Source organism: Salmo salar, chromosome ssa13 (genome assembly GCF_905237065.1).
Source record: "Salmo salar chromosome ssa13, Ssal_v3.1, whole genome shotgun sequence".
Lineage (NCBI taxonomy): Eukaryota > Metazoa > Chordata > Actinopteri > Salmoniformes > Salmonidae > Salmo > Salmo salar.
In genome coordinates, this window is record NC_059454.1 from 26,618,138 (window position 1) to 26,634,789 (window position 16,652).

General features: G+C 43.7%; 1 long non-coding RNA gene across 1 annotated transcript; it reads right to left on the reverse strand.

Annotated features, from left to right (window-relative positions):
- Positions 1 to 4,724: 4,724 nt before the first annotated feature.
- Positions 4,725 to 5,087, reverse strand: LOC123726138 (uncharacterized). Its single transcript, XR_006758455.1, has 2 exons — positions 4,946 to 5,087; positions 4,725 to 4,784 (listed from the first exon to the last, which is right to left on the reverse strand). It is a non-coding gene; the product is annotated as an uncharacterized lncRNA (long non-coding RNA).
- Between the last annotated feature and the right edge of the window lie 11,565 nt (positions 5,088 to 16,652).

The window sequence follows — 16,652 nt, forward strand, 5'->3', positions numbered from 1 at the left end:
AATCTGATTTCAACATACACTACATGACCAAAAGTATGTGGACACCTGCTTGTCGAACATCTCATTACAAAATCATGGGCATTAATATAGAGTTGGTCCCCTCTTTGCTGCTATAACAGCATCCACTCTTCTGGGAAGGCTTTCCACTAGATGTTGGAACATTGCTGCGGGACTTGCTTCCATTCAGCCACAAGATTATTAGTGAGGTTGGGCGATTAGGCCTGGCTCGCAGTCTGTGTTCCAATTCATCCCACCAATCTTGACAAACCATTTGTGTATGGACCTCGCTTTGTGCATGGGGGCATTGTCATGCTGAAACTGTTGTCACAAAGTTGGAAGCACAGAATCGTCTAGAATGTCATTGTATGCTGTAGCGTTAAGATTTCCCTTCACTGGAACTAAGGGGCCTAGTCTGAACTATGAAAAAACAGCCCCAGACCATTATTCCTCCTCCACCAAACTTTACAGTTGACACTGTGCATTGGGGCAGTTAACATTCTCATGGCATCTTCCAAACCCTGATTCGTACGTCGGATTACCAGATGGTGAAGCGGGATTCATCACTCCAGAGTCCAATGGCGGCGAGCTTTACACCACTCCAGCCGATGCTTGGCATTGTGCATGGTGATCTTAGCCTTGGGTGCGGCTGCTTGCCCATGGAAACCAATTTCATGAAGCTCCAGACGAACAGTTGTGCTGATGTTGCTTCCGGAGTCAGTTTGGAACTCAGTAGTGAGTGTTGCCACCGAGGACAGAAGCTTTTTACGCGCTTCAACAGTCCCGTTCTTTGAGCTTGTGTGGCCTACCACTTCGCGGCTGAGCCGTTGTTGCTCCTAAACGTTTCCACTTCACAATAACAGCACTTACAGTTGACCAGGGCAGCTCTAGCAGGGCAGAAATTGGACGAACTGACTTGTTGGAAAGGTGGCATCCTATGACTGCCATGTTGAAAGTCACTGAGCTCCTCAGTATGGACATTCTACTGCCAATGTTTGTCTATGGAAATTGCATGGCTGTGTGCTCAATTTTACACATCTGTCAGCAACGGATGTGGCTGAAAGAGCCGAATCCACTAATTTGAAGGTGTCCACTTACTTTTGTATATACAGTGTAACATTGCACTGATGTCTTTAAAAAGGACATGTATACAGCACAGGAGTTTATTGAACAGTGGGATACAAAAAATAACAGATTTGGAGAGGAGGCAGGAGAGTGGTGTGAAATGATTTACAATGGGAAAGGAAGAGGGGTCAGAAACGGAAAGCTGCCGTATCGGCCACCCTGGCCCCTACATGTAGGAATTCCCAAAGCAGCGTCAGGAGTCTGGTGAGCAGAGGCAGCCAGAGAGGAAGGGGTTGCCCCACATGAATATATTTGCAGCCTAAATAAGGCTACACGTCTACAGCCAGTTTGCCACACCCCATGCCTACACAAAAGGTGTAGGCGTTTACCTATGGAGAGGAACAGAAGCCGAGACAATGTAGTTATGTTCTACACCACCACAGATAAACATGAGTCACAGTAGAATTATATGATCTAACTGTGCCCTGGAATCAGAAGTTTGATGCACCTCAGCTTCATCATCCTCCCCCCATGGGAGGGGCCCCCACCGTGGTTTATCCTCCACATCTGCCAGGGGGGCTGGTGGGAGACAGACAGCCATGGGAGTGTTGGAACACTGGAACATTTGTCCACTGATGAAATCCGTCAACCCTTGCTCTGCATCAACATGACAAGTCTAGCCCCAACCCCTAGCTAGCACCTACCCTTAGCCCAAAGATGGCAATATGGTGCTGATGGAGCTGGCAGCTTCGATTCTAGTCCTTAGGAAACTGCAGTATTTCGTTTTTTTATGTATGTGTTATTACATACAACCAGGAAGAACTATTGGCTATCAGAGAGACGTCAACTTACCAGCACAACCAGCACTACGACCAGGAATACGACTTTCCCAAAGCAGATCCTTTGTCTGCACCTCCCACAGCATTTGAACTGATTCCAGAGGCCGACCCAAAACAATGCCGTCGGAGGAGAGGGTGCCGTTGCGGTCATCTAGTGAGGCTTCGGATGCGCGCACACCACCCACCACTTCTGACTATATTACTCGCTATTATCTAGTCCCTAGGTAACAAAATCAGGGCAAGAGTTGCTTTCCAAAGAGATATCCGGGATTGTAACATACTCTGTCTCAAGGAAACATGGCTAGGTGGGAACATGCTGTCGGAGTCCATACAACCAACGGGATTTTCAGTGCATTGCGCTAACAGGAATAAACATCTCTCTGGTAAGAAGAAGGGCGGGGGTGGATGTTTCATGATTAACGACTCATGGTGTAATTGTAACAACATACAGGAAGTCAAGTCCTTTTGTTCACCTTCCTCACAATCAAATGCCGACCGTATTATCTCCCAAGTGAACTCTCCTCGGTTATCGTCACAGCCGTGTATATCCCCCCTTCAAGTGGCTACCAAGACAGCCATCAAGGAACTTTACTGGATTTTACGCAAACTGGAAACCATATACAGTTGAAGTCGGAAGTTTACATAGGTAGGAGACTTAGGTAGGAGTCATTAAAACTCGTTTTTCAACCACTCGTTTTTCAACCACAAATTTCTTGTTAACCTCTATGGGCTAGGTGGGACGCTTGCGTCCCACCTACTCAACAGCCAGTGTAATCCCGTGGCGCGTTATTCAAATTCCTCAAATGCAAAAACTTCAATTTTTCAAACATATGACTATTTTACACCATTTTAAAGACAAGACTCTCGTTAATCTAACCACACTGTCCGATTTAAAAAAGGCTTTACAACGAAAGCAAAACATTAGATTATGTCAGCAGAGTACCCAGCCAGAAATAATCAGACACCCATTTTTCAAGCTAGCATATAATGTCACATAAACCCAAACCACAGCTAAATGTAGCACTAACCTTTGATCTTCATCAGATGACAACCCTAGGACATTATGTTATACAATACATGCATGTTTTGTCCAATCAAGTTCATATTTATATCAAAAACCAGCTTTTTACATTAGCATGTGACTAGCATGTGACTAGCATTCCCACCGAACACTGCCGGTGAATTTACTAAATTACTCACGATAAACGTTCACAAAAAGCATAACAATTATTTAAAGAATTATAGATACAGAACTCCTCTATGCACTCTATGTCCGATTTTAAAATAGCTTTTCGGTGAAAGCACATTTTGCAATATTCTCAGTAGATAGCCCGGCATCACAGGGCTAGCTATTTAGACACCCAGCAAGTTTAGCACTCACCAAAGTCAGATTTACTATAAGAAAAATGTTATTACCTTTGCTGTCTTCGTCAGAATGCACTCCCAGGACTTCTACTTCAATAACAAATGTTGGTTTGGTTCAAAATAATCCATAGTTATATCCAAATAGCGGCGTTTTGTTCGTGCGTTCAAGACACTATCTGAAAGGGTAAATAAGGGTGACGAGCATGGCGCAATTCGTGACAAAAAAATTCTAAATATTCCATTACCGTACTTCGAAGCATGTCAACCGCTGTTTAAAATCAATTTTTATGCCATTTTTCTCATAAAAAAGCGATAATGTTTTATGCAACAGAATAGAGGGTTCTTATAACTCTATTGTGTCTGTGTGAACTGAAAGTGGGCCTCTGGGAGATAAGACTGACAGGAGATTTACGATGTCTTTTGATAAGCTAAAGGGACCGCATTCCAGAGCATGAGTTAATGTTTCTGTTCTGTAAGGTACCAGGGAGAGATGACCCCAGGGCCAGACCTTGGTCTCTACACAAAGAGATCTGTTTTTACAGCAGATACTGTCAAATCTTAACCTTGTGACCCATCCCATACATCTGTTGTTTGTCATGTAGACTGAAGGGGGTGTATCTTGGCTATAAAATACCTTTGTACTTTTGTCTCGGGGCTCTCAACGAGTCATCAGAGGGTGATTTGTCGAGCAGCCATTATTATCCTAGAGCACTCAATCGATTCACTTTATATGTGTTTGTTGTATTGACTTGCACCCTTATTAATAAGTGAATAAAGATATAGTTTCAGTATAACTGACTTGTGTGATGAGTTTATCTCCTCATCTGATAGTAAAGAAATTAACCACCACACCCCACAAGCGTCGTTCTCAGCCCCCTCCTGTACTCTCTGTTCACCCACGACTGCATGGCCATGCACGCCTCCAACTCAATCATCAAGTTTGCAGACGACACAACAGTGGTAGGGTTGATTACCAACAACAACGAGACGGTCTACAGGGAGGAGGTGAGGGCCCTCGGAGTGTGGTGTCAGGAAAACAACCTCACACTCAATGTCAGCAAAACAAAAGAGATCATTGTGGACTTCAGGAAACAGCAAAGGGAGCACCCCCCTATCCACATCGACGGGACCGCAGTGGAGAAGGTGGAAAGTTTTAAGTTCCTTGATGTACATATCACCGACAAACTGAAATGGTCCACGCACATAGACAGTGTGGTGAAGAAGGCGCAACAGCGCCTCTTCAACCTCAGGAGGCTGAAAAAATGTGGCTTGTCACCGAAAACCCTCACTAACTTTTACAGGTGCACAATTGAGATCATCTGGTACGGCAGTTGCCGCCTGGTACGGCAATTGCACCGCCCACAACCGCAAGGCTCTCCAGAAGGTGGTGCGGTCTGCACAACGCATCACCGGGGGCAGACTGTAACTCCTTCCAGTAACCACGAGCACAACCGTTCCTTGATTTTAACTGGCGGCTTTATTCTGTAGTTTAGTCAGAATTATCACCTTCCGTGAGAACTATAAAGTAAATGAAAATACAGTTTAAGCACACTCTTACACCTTCTTGTCTTATGAGTGACTTATTAGCTTGGTATAACTCTGAAGTGCTTACATACATTAACAGTTTAGCCGGAGCTATAACAGTATCAGATTGAACACACGAATAAAGGAAAAAATACCTCATTGGCTGCTTATTACAGAAGGGAGGAAATCAAACTTCACACTTATTATTCCTGGCATGAATTCACGCTTCATCCTAACATACACATATCAACCTTTACGAACTACACCCGGTAACATGAAAACTTAGCTAACATCGCGCGGGAATGCATTCACCCCAAAGATGTGTTGCTACGATAATGATCCCCGTTACAACAGTTATTAGCCACGTAGTACCACCTGTCTTATCATTTCCCCCGCATAGCGAACACGTAAACAATTCAAACAAAAAAACTACGACATAGACTTACAGATTAATTGTCTGTTACACAGACTACCTGCACAGGACTTCTACAACACCTGATGTCACAGGAAGGCAAAAAAGATCATCAAGGACAATAACCACCTGAGCCTGTGCCTGTTCACCCTGCTATCATCCAGAAGGCGAGGTCAGTACAGCTGCATCAAAGCTGAGACTGAGAGATAGAAGCTGTTTTTTTTTATCTCAAGGCCATCAGATTGTTAAACAGCCACCACTAGCACAGAGAGGCGGCTGCCTACCTTCAGAATTGATATCATTGGCCACTTTAAATGGAACACTAGTCACTTTAATAATGCCACTTTAAGAATGTTTACATGTCTTGCATTACTCATCTCATATGTATATAATGTATACTGTATCCTTCACTATCTACTGCATCTTAGCTGCTCTGTCATTGCTCATCCATATATTTTATACTTATATATTCTTATCCCATTCCTTTACTACATTTTTGTTGTGGAATTTGTTAGATATTAGGTTTTGTTGTGGAATTGTGAGATATTACCTGTTAGATACTGCTGCACAGTCGGATCTAGAAGCATAAGCATTCCGCTACACTCGTAATAACATCTGCTAACCATGTGTATGTGACCAATAAAATTTGATTGGGGGGGAAAAGTCTGGCCACTCTTAATTCTTTATAAGGTCATTCATCTTAACTGCTACAAAGCCCTACTCAGGGTTTTCTAAAGCTAACCAGCTTTGGTTAGCTTCATATTCCAGCTCAGTCTTCATCTGTACTACAACGGTGGATATTGCTCGTCCGCCTGCCACTAACTCTAGCAAGCTTGGAACTGCGTGTGCATGATGCACCTGGCTAGTCGAACGCTTCATTGAGACAATGCTGAAACATCAATTCATTGGCGAGTCAGTGCCACATTTTCATTTGTTCCAAAATCTAAATTAAAGGAAAGTTATCTTGCAAATTCAGTAGGTTATGGTATGAAATAGGCTTTTAGAAGTGCTGTCTTTATTACTTATCATTAATGCTGTCTTTGGGCTTATCCATGCACAAGCACTTTTCTACCCACACATTATTTTTTCATACGTGTTATTGTGTGAAGTTTAAAATGCATTCTGTCATTACTAAATGTGTAATGTGATATTTTAACATAACACAAACATTTGATTAATAACATTTTTAATTAGTAATCTTCCTCAAATGAAGGGGATGACACAATCTTTGCTAGAGTGAGGGAATTGGATTTGTCTTCAACTTGTGGCTCTGTCATTTCATTCAGGGAAGGGGAGTTAGCCTGCCCCGGAGCAGGTTAGTTCTGAAGGATTCGTTGCCCTAGGAATGTACCTGGCTAATAGGTGAGACACTTTCTTATGACCGGTTATCCTGAGTTGAACTAAGTTTACCAAAGTTACCTCGCTAACTCCTCAACCCTGCTTTGTACGATAGATGTGCACTGGGAGTGTTTTGAGACTGCCACGTCATCCTGACATGAGGGGAAAGTAAGCTGCCTCTCTGTTTTGAACCAAGGGACTAGGAAGGGACCCTGATCATGACTCCGTTCCATTACATTACACAAGTCATTGGATGAAGGCTTCTTCTGTATGAAGTAGTTTTGTTAAGAGCCCTGACGCTCGGTCTGAACATTAACTCCCATCGTTTGCGGTACGGTTTTGGAAGCATAAGGACCTTTTCTTTCATATCAGCAAGAAATTATTTTCAAGAAACTGGGTTACATTGATACACACCTTTTATAGGGTTAGTGTTCCACACGGCCATATCGCCATGCTACCCCACTTGTTTATGGAAGACGGAGGGGACAACTGCTAATTAGCCATCTAGCATGCTCCGAACACTTGTGTGTAACAGGAGGCAGGAGGCTGTGTTTCACTTGCATTACATTAGTTACCTCCCAAATATCAAATGGAGAGACAAACACACACAATAAACATAGCTAGCTATTATAGCCAGGCTCAATTGAATTATCCACTCTACAGCACATAGAGGGCCAAAACGTTCAAACACCGTAATATTTAATAATAGTCATTGCGGTCTCTCGTAACTTGCTTGCATCATTTTGCATTTCTGTCAAAAGGTGAAGACATTGGGAGACCGCAGCGATGGATTTGTATGGCAATTAGCGACTCTAATAAAACAATAAACAAATACAAACACATACAGTTGTAAAAGATTAACGGTTAGATGAATACACCATTTTTGCAGCTTCCACTGATTTGTTTACTGCTGCAGTGCCGCATCCGGTGTACTTCTTTGAGGTTTATTGGCAGACACTCATAAGGTGTATTGCCACCAGCTACTATACGAGGTAGGAAAAAATCCCCCAAAACAAAAACTGTTTTGGATGAACAAATTCATACTAACTGCCAAAAACAAAAAACACGAACCAAAATTAACTCTACTACTATAAATAAAATAAAATGGTATTCCTTCAGTCGTATTTAAATGTCTATTCAGGTCCCTACACATGCTCAGGAACCTCTTCATTCAGTACTCTCTGTAACATTTTGGCTGTAAAGTCCTGGAGATCCAGAAATATATTTGCCACCTTCACAATGACATTTAGCTTCTTTGATAGTTTTATTAGCGCAATTAATCACAACGAATGCCACCTTCTTCACTGTTAGTGCATGTCATTCACTGCAGACTGTGGGACATACACTACCATCTCATCTCTAATCACACCTTCAGATATTTTCACTGCCTCCACATAGGTGACCTGCTGGATAAACCTGATCCTAGCTACTGCGGCCTACTTCATCCCCTTACAGGACACTCTGGGAACTCAGGAATGTGATTCCCATCACACTAACGACATTCTACTCAATATACTCTTTCAACTCATTTCCTGTATATACTGACTCATACTAGATCTCAGCCTCTTTCCCTCTCATACTGCACACACTGTATCAATACATGCCCCACTGTCTCTGTTTCCTGGCAACAATCACACTTTCCTGTTGGATGCTTTCCTATCACATTTAAAGTCTTATTCAATCTTGCAAAAATAGCCTCCTCTCTTCTGTCCCTTCCTGCCGTCCTCCCCTCCCTGACTTTCCTCTGTACTTCGAATACATGCCTGCCCTTAGTATCTCTATTCCACTGCTTCTGCCATCTCTGCACCATCACTGTCCATATCAGGCTTTTTGCCTCTGCCTCGCTCATTGAAACTACAACATCAACATCCCCATTACCAAGTGCTTGTTTAGCCAGTACATCAACTGCCTCGTTCCCCTCCACCCCCACATGGGCTGGGACCCAAGTAACTCTTATCTGTATACCCATCTGTCTAATCCTGCCATGGGTTTGTAGTACATCATAAAGCAGGTTTTGTCTGCTACATGAGCTAAAGGACTGCAGACACATCAACACTGCACATGAATCAGAGCAAATAACTACTCTGTTGGACTATACTTTCTCCGCCCACTGCAAGGCCAACAGTGTGCCCATCAGCTCTGCCGTATATATGATTTGTCATATGTTTCCTGACTGTCACTCCACATTCCTGCACTACAAATGCTGACCCAGTATATCCTGTCCGTGGGTCTATTGAACCATCTGTGTAAATGGATCAACATCCTCCCTATCTTTCCCTAGTCTCTCCAACACTTCTAGATCAGCTACTGGAGGGGGGGAGTCGCCATGGTGGATTTACAGGATTAGCTACCATTGGACTAAAATCCCTTCCATACAATCCTATCTCCCTCGCCTGGCTATTACCCACCCGCCCAAAACATGTGTTGTGTCCTTGCTCATATTCCCAGCATGCCTGTAAAATCCCTTTCGCAGGATGAGACACCCCATGTCCCTGTAGGTTGATCCAATAATGATTAGCCAGCTGCTGTCTCGTAATCTGCAATGGCATATCCCCCATCTCCACCTGTAGTGCAGCTACTGGAGAGGTCCAAAAAGCCCCACTACATGTTCTGAGTCCTTGCCCCTGTATGACATCTAGCCTTTCCAACGAGGTCCCGGCTGCTGAATCCCCACATGAATGCCCACCGCTCTACCTCAGTTGCTTCCTGTACCTTCCTGACTATGTAGGGCACATTTATTCCCCTTGCTGGGTTCTGAGAATAGGAAATATACTTATTCATGTCACTGAGGGAGAGAGGGTAATGTATAACGTTTACATTATGTCAGGATATGTTATTGTTAACCATCAGGGATCCTCTGGGAGGAGAAGAGACACAGTCTGGTACCAGTCACCATGACAGCCGTGAGATGGGGAGGAGTGAGCACTTTGGGGCAGAGTTCAGGTCAGATGAAGTGAGGAAGAACAGATATTACTAAAGGTTCTGTCTAGCAACAGAGATGCATTGGCTGTTCAGATGTGTAGGAGGAGACTCAGCATAGGAGAAAGGGTTAAATACTAGTGCTCATGTGAATATGTTTTTGTCCATTCAGCTGTTCGATTCTTTGGGAAGAATAAACTTGGTTTAAGCTTTCACAGTGTCCGTCGAGTTCTTACTCTAATAATTAGAACCTAACACCCTCTTCCATAAGGCCCCATCATCTGCAAATAACTACCTCCCAATATCCGTCCGTACCTGAGAGTAAACATCATTGATCATGATTGAGAACAACAGAGGACTAATCACGCTCCCCTGCGTTGTACAAATATCCACCAGGTAGCTGTCTGTGCATGCTTCAAGTGATAGAAATCGGAAAGCACTACCAGCACTTTGAAAAGTTGATGTAATTATACTTTCCTGTGGATATATTGTCTCACATTCCTACCTGAAAAAGGACTAACCACACGGACAAACGATAAAGTAAGTTAAAATATAATTTTATTAAACATTTTGGCTTCTAGAGCTTGTGAGAAGAATTTTTCCAAATAAATGTATAGCATTAATCTCAGACTGTGAACCAGAGCTATCACAGTCTAATTGTCAGGCAATGATTAGGCATGATCTTAAATGTCTCTTTTTGTGGTGTATATTTCGTGTCAGACTATGATACATTCTATACGTCATAGATATGTTTTCTAAATCTATTATACGTTTTCTGAACCTGAATAGGCCTACCTTCTAAGTCATGTTTGAAGTTGCTTTCTCACTTTGCACCACTGTCTGTAAGTCACATGGTACAGTATTCACATCATTGCTTGTTGCACTGTTGTTAAAGTTCCCCTACTTACAAGTGAGACATTTGTATTTGCACAGAAGGTTGTGGATGTTTAAATAGGCTTTTTAAAACAATGTCAACAAAGGCTTTCTTATTATAATTTGAATGTTTCTCACATTTGGTGAAGTATCCTATGGCTGTATTGAAAGCAGTCAATGTCCAGTAGATGGCAGTCCATGCCTGTTCTTTTTTTTACTATCGATGGTCCTCTGTATGTTACCCACTGTAGAGTCAAGTGGCTGCTTAGAGATGGAAAAATGTCTCTTCTGCAGGTAGACAGCCATCCTATCAATCCATGTTTTACTGAGATATAGGTGATATTAGTATTATCATGATTACCATTCTGATGAACTTTGGTGCCTTTTCAATCTTCCAAGAGATTCACATCATTACACACTTTCTCATTTTCTTCCTCTCACACAAAACACAACCCACGCTCTCTCTATGAATTGATGTCTTCATATGTCCACAAACAGACACCATCATTGTGCTTGGCTAATTGTGCAATTCTGTTTGGGACTCATTTGTAGATAAAGGAAGCAAGGCAATTCAAGGAATGAGAAGGGCGTGGAAAGCGAGAGAACTACACACTTCCATTTAGGCACCAGCAGGGAAGAAAATATATTTTTTTACAGCTATGATAAGCCCCCATGAAACACATTGACGCCTGTTCAGTTGCTGACTGGTGAAGTGGGTGTGGTGTGAGGTCATCACAGAGCGCTGGGTGTCAGAGACAATGGAGGAGCCAAGTGTGGGGGAAACCAGTGTCTATGCAACAATAGTCTATGTGCCAGGGGGGCTAGGGTCAGTCTGTTATATCTGGTGTAATTCTCCTGTCTTATCTCTTGTCATGTGTGAATTTAAGTATGCTGCCTCTAATTATCCCTCTCTCCCTCCCAGAGGACCTGAGCCCTAGGACATGCCTCAAGATTACCTGGCCTGATGACTCCTGGCTGTCCCCAGTCCACCTGGTCATGCTGTTGCTCCAGTTTCAACTGTTCTGCCTGCAGCTATGGAACCCTGACCTGTTCACCAGACGTCCTACCTTGTCCCGGACCTGCTGTTTTCCTCTCTCTCTCTCTCTCTCTCCCTCTCTACCGCACCTGCTGTCTCGACCTCGGAATGCTCGACTATGAAAAACCAACTGAAATTTACTCCTGAGGTACTGACCGGTTGCACCCTCTACAACCCTGCTGGTCATCTATGAACATTTGAACATCTTTATGAACAATCTGGCCTTAATGGCCATGTACTCTTATAATCTCCACTCCGCACAGCCAGGAGAGGACTGGCCACCCCTCAGAGCCTGGTTCCTCTATAGGTGTCTTCCTTGGTTTCTGCCTTTCTAGGGAGTTTTTCCTAGCCACCGTGCTTCTACATCTGCATTGCTTGCTGTTTGGGGTTTTAGGCTGGGTTTCTGTATAGCACTGCGTGACATCTGCTGATGTAAAAAGGGCTTTATAAATACATTTGATTGATTGATCTTCTCTGTCCTAGTAATGTTATACGTGAGCAGGAGGACACTGGGTGTTTTCTATCAGGCGCACAAAGAGCCATTGAAGTGGGTTTGTTCTTCTACTTCCCCTCTGGCCTCACACAGACCAGGTCTGGGCCCTCCTCTATTATATGGAGCCTAGGCTAGCGTAGATCTACACAGAGTAACAGCTGGGCTACAGCCTAGGCTGTGAAGTGTGACTTGTGCATCTCAAGTAGGCCTCCAGTGATGTGCCGTGGTCAATTCCGTGATGTTTACGCCATCAATATCAAACCTTGACCAACGCAGCCCATTGGAGCACATGTAGCTCATCAGAGGCCCTTACATTGAGCGCAGAGCTCCCATTGAGTTACTTACGACTTGTGTTGAAAACATTGGGTAATACTTGTGTGAGATTTAGAGGCCTTTAACTGGTTTTATACCCAGAAAAGCAGCAGTCTCTGAACTGTTTAACATCTTCCACCCCTAGACCTCTGCCTGCCTGGCATCCCCTCTCCCCCGCCACTGGTCCAGTGTCAGAACTCTTAGAGACAGTGAATGAGAATGGGAGGGGTGGACAGAGGAAGTGTGTATGTATGTGTCTGTGTGTGTGTGTGTGTGTGTGTGTGTGTGTGCGTGGGTGGGGTATGGTGATTCTTTCAGAGATGGTGAATGGCATAGGGAGGGGGAGGGTATGGTGAATGGCCTATGGTGGGGAGGGGTGTGGAGTTATTGTGGGCATTTCTATAAAGCCGAGGCTTAAACTACAGCATCCTGCTCATTCTGTCCCGTCTCCCTGTGCTCTTCCTGTCTTTTATTCTATCCCTTTTGTATTTGTCTTTGTCTTTGTCTTCCCTTCTTCCTCCAGAGTTAACATTGTGTGTGTGCACAGTGCTGTTCATAAGCCAATGAACAAAAAGTTAACAACATAGCCAATTTTTACCCACTTTCTTTTGATTCATTCTTTCACTGTTAAAGGTTGTTTGAACAAACTTTGTTTGTGTAAAGAGAGCTCTCTGTAGTGTGACCTTTACAGTGCTGCTTTCTCTGCCCCTGCCTTTTTGTCCTGGGAGGATGTATTACAACAGCAGGACAGTTGGATTGTCTCTGTAGTCCATTCTATGAATGAGCAGCAATAGATTCCAGGGGGTCTGCTTACATCTTTGTGGCTGAATACAGGTGGATCTGTTGTCATCAGTGGAATAATACAGTACTGTAAAGTGATGGATGAATCATGTAATACTTCCTAGAAGCGGTGGGTGGGAGGAAGAAAAGGAGACGGAAGGAAGAAACATAGGGATGGGTTGGGATTGTGTTTTGTATGTGTGTGTGTGTTACCATTTATTAGACAAGACAAGAGGAGTTGTGGGGACATTCTTCAGAAGAGCAAGTTGTTCTGAAGATGCACAAGAAGAACATTGGAATGATCTGAAACATCTTTGTTCTCTCACTCCCTGTGAGAGCATTCTGAACCCTGTCCCACGTCACAGTTAAACCCTGCATAGCCAGTACGGTTTCATCTTTCACACATGTTGTTCCACTTTCTCAGTCCAACTGGCAAGGCATCTTTGTTTTGTCATGTTGATTAGCCCTCTCCAAGCTGTGGCTTGGGTTCCAGTTGTACCAGTGCCATATTGGGTCGGTATGTCTTGGCCCCTTTTGGATCTCTTTCCGCCAAGCTGTAAAACGTCCCATGTTGACAATTTACAATTTAGCCTTGTTGTTTTTCCATTGCTATGTTTGTCCCGGGAGCCATTACGCTCCTCTGTAGTTATGTATCTCACACCTGTTGATTGATGGTGTTCCAGAGATGTTTACAGTGTTTGTTTACATTGCATTCCTGCTGTTGAGTTGACCTGATTGTACATGAGGGCATGCCATCCCCTGGGTTACTTCATGTTAAGGGAGCTAATGGGTTTACATTTACATTTTACATTTTAGTCATTCAGCAGACGCTCTTATCCAGAGCGACTTAAAGTAGTGAATGCATACATTTCATATATATATATATATATATATATATATATATTTTATTATTATTATTATTATTATTATTATTATTATTATTATTATTATATTTTTTTCCTGTGCTGGCCCCCCGTGGGTTGTTGATAAGGGGGAAAATTTAGGGGCAGTGGCATGGGGGGTTGGGGGGAGGCTTAGGGGGCATAGCTAGCTCCTAAAGAATGAGAGCTAGGATTACTGAATAAACTCTAAAGATATTGAAGAGGTATGTTAAAGCCAGAGGTTGTCTCTCTGTCTTCAGAGATGAGGTAGTTACTGGAGATCAACAATATGTAGAGCTAGCAAGAAAGGCATTTTACCGTACTTGTACATTTGACATTAAAACTTGAAACCTCTTCACCCTCCCCTTAACAATCACGTGGATGGAGTCACCTCCTTTCTGTCTGTTTGTGACCCCATGGCTCTAACATAACTAATCTGCCATGATCTCTCACCATCCATAACCTCCGGTATCTCTGAGACATAGAGCCTTTCCCTGTGTGTCAGCTCCAGGTGTCATACCGTGTTATGGTGTTATGGCATAATGGATGTCCTGTGCCGTACAGGTCAGGGAGGCAGGCTTTTGTACAGCAGGTTCAAAGTCCTCTGAGAGAGTGCCGTCACCACCGCCACCATGCCCCGCCATGCCCCGCCATGCCCTTCACCCTACTGGCGTCAGTCTGTTGTGGTACAGGGCTGTAAAATGTGATCTCTGTGAGTCTGGATGACAGATATTCATATAGCACTCCCATGTCGGCCATAGGGCCTGAGGGTTAAGGGCTTTGAACTGCATTCAACTGTGTTGAGCTCTGTGAGTGTGTTGAGTGTGTTAGTGTGTAAACAGCATGCTACAGGGCTATTACTGACCATGCCTGGCGTGTCCATCTGCCTGTATGTCTGTCTGTCTGTCTACAGACCAGGGCTCTTATGACTTCCACTTCCCTGATCAAATGAATAATTGACCAGCCATATTTCTGGTTGCCAGGGTTACCGCCGGCCGTTTGCACAGTGGCAGGTGATGCATTGATCTGTGCCGTGATAGGGCTGGATGAAGGGCGGGGCGTTTTTGTTCGTGCCATGGAAAATAGAGTGAAAAGATTTGGTAAGTAAAGAGCAGTTAAGCTACTGTCTGATGAAACCTGACATGGAGATGTCTGATAAGACTCTGGTCCTGGGAACAGTCAAGTTTAGTGTTAACAAGTAGGTAAGGGGATAGTTCTGCCTCTACCCAATATGAAAAGTACTTTGTGTGGTACCAAGGTATGCAGAGTGTCCTCAAATATGCCTGCTCTCAACATACCGGACGTAAACACTTCTACCACTTAAGCCAGGCGAGGAGTTTCTGCTGAGGAGGAGAGGAGGGTAGGAGAGGAAGGAGAAGAGAGGAGGGTGAGGAGAGGGCGAGAGGGGGAGGAAAGGAGAGGAGGGAGAGGAGAGTCTGAAGGCTCTTCTGTAAGAGGATAAATATAGGAGGTAGAATGGGCTCTGTTGTTCCCATGGAACAGCACTCTGCCCCACTGTATGGCACGCACTACAGAGTACTTATCTGTGTGATTGAAGGAGTGAGAGGAAAGAACAGAGTAATCAATCACTACAAGCACCTTTCATCTCTGCTGCCTATCTTACCTTCTTTGTGTGTGCGTACTTGCATGTGTGGATGTATGTCTATGTGTGTATGTTTGCGTGTGTGCGTGTACCTGCATCTGTGCGTGTTTGTGCATGCCTGTGCTAATGTGTTCAGGTGTGTAAGACAGAGAGAAACGGGTCCCTACTGAAGCAGGTGTACAAGAATGCATGCATCATGCATGTGTGTGCATTACAGTATAACATATGAGGGGACATTTCATAAGTACGATGCATAATTCATTGCTAAGAGACAGGAGGCTCTTTTATTAGACAAACCAATATGAAGAGTGATGGCCTCCATGTCCGTCCCGTTTCCCACCCCCTTCTCTAATGTGATTGATGTACAGTACTGTTATGGTTATGAATCATACAGTGTCCTTGGCCTGAACACTCTCACTCTGATTAAAAAAGCCTGTTTTTAAAGACACTTTTTTATAATCTGTATAACCTGGATAATTTATGTTCTATACAGAAAGTGCATAGAACAGTTAATGACTTTGTCCCAGAGGGCACAGCTTTCTGTTCTTTAACGTATACATCAGTCTAATCTCTCTCTCTGGTTCTCTCTCTCTCTCTGTTCCTCTCTCTGTTCCTCTCTCTCTCTGTTTCTCTCTCTCTCTGGTTCTCTCTCTGTTTCTCTCTCTCTGTTTCTCTCTCTCTGTTTCTCTCTCTGTTTCTCTCTCTCTCTGGTTCTCTCTCTGTTTCTCTCTCTCTCTCTCTCTCTCTCTCTCTGTTTCTCTCTCTCTTTCTCACTCTTTCTCTCTCTGTTTCTCTCTCTCTCTCTGTTTCTCTCCCTTTCTCTCTCTCTGTTTCTCTCCCTCTCTGTTTCTCTCTCTGTCTCTCTCTCTCTGTTTCTCTCTCTGTCTCTCTCTCTCTGTTTCTCTCTCTGTTTCTCTCGCTCCTTTTTTTTCTCTCTCTCTCTGTGTTTCTCTCTCTTTCTCTCTCTCTTTCTCTCTCTCTTTCTCTGTTTCTCTCTCTCTCGCTCTCTGTTTCTCTCTGTGTGTCTCTGTGTCTCTCTGTCTGAAGATGGAGGCTGCTGCTGCTGCAATAATCCAGTTTATACATATGATATGAGTAATGTAAGATATGTAAACATTATTAAAGTGGCATTGTTTAAAGTGACTAGTGATCCATTTGTTAAAGTGGCCAGTGATTGGGTCTCCATGTAAGCAGCAGCCTCTCTGAGTTAGTAAT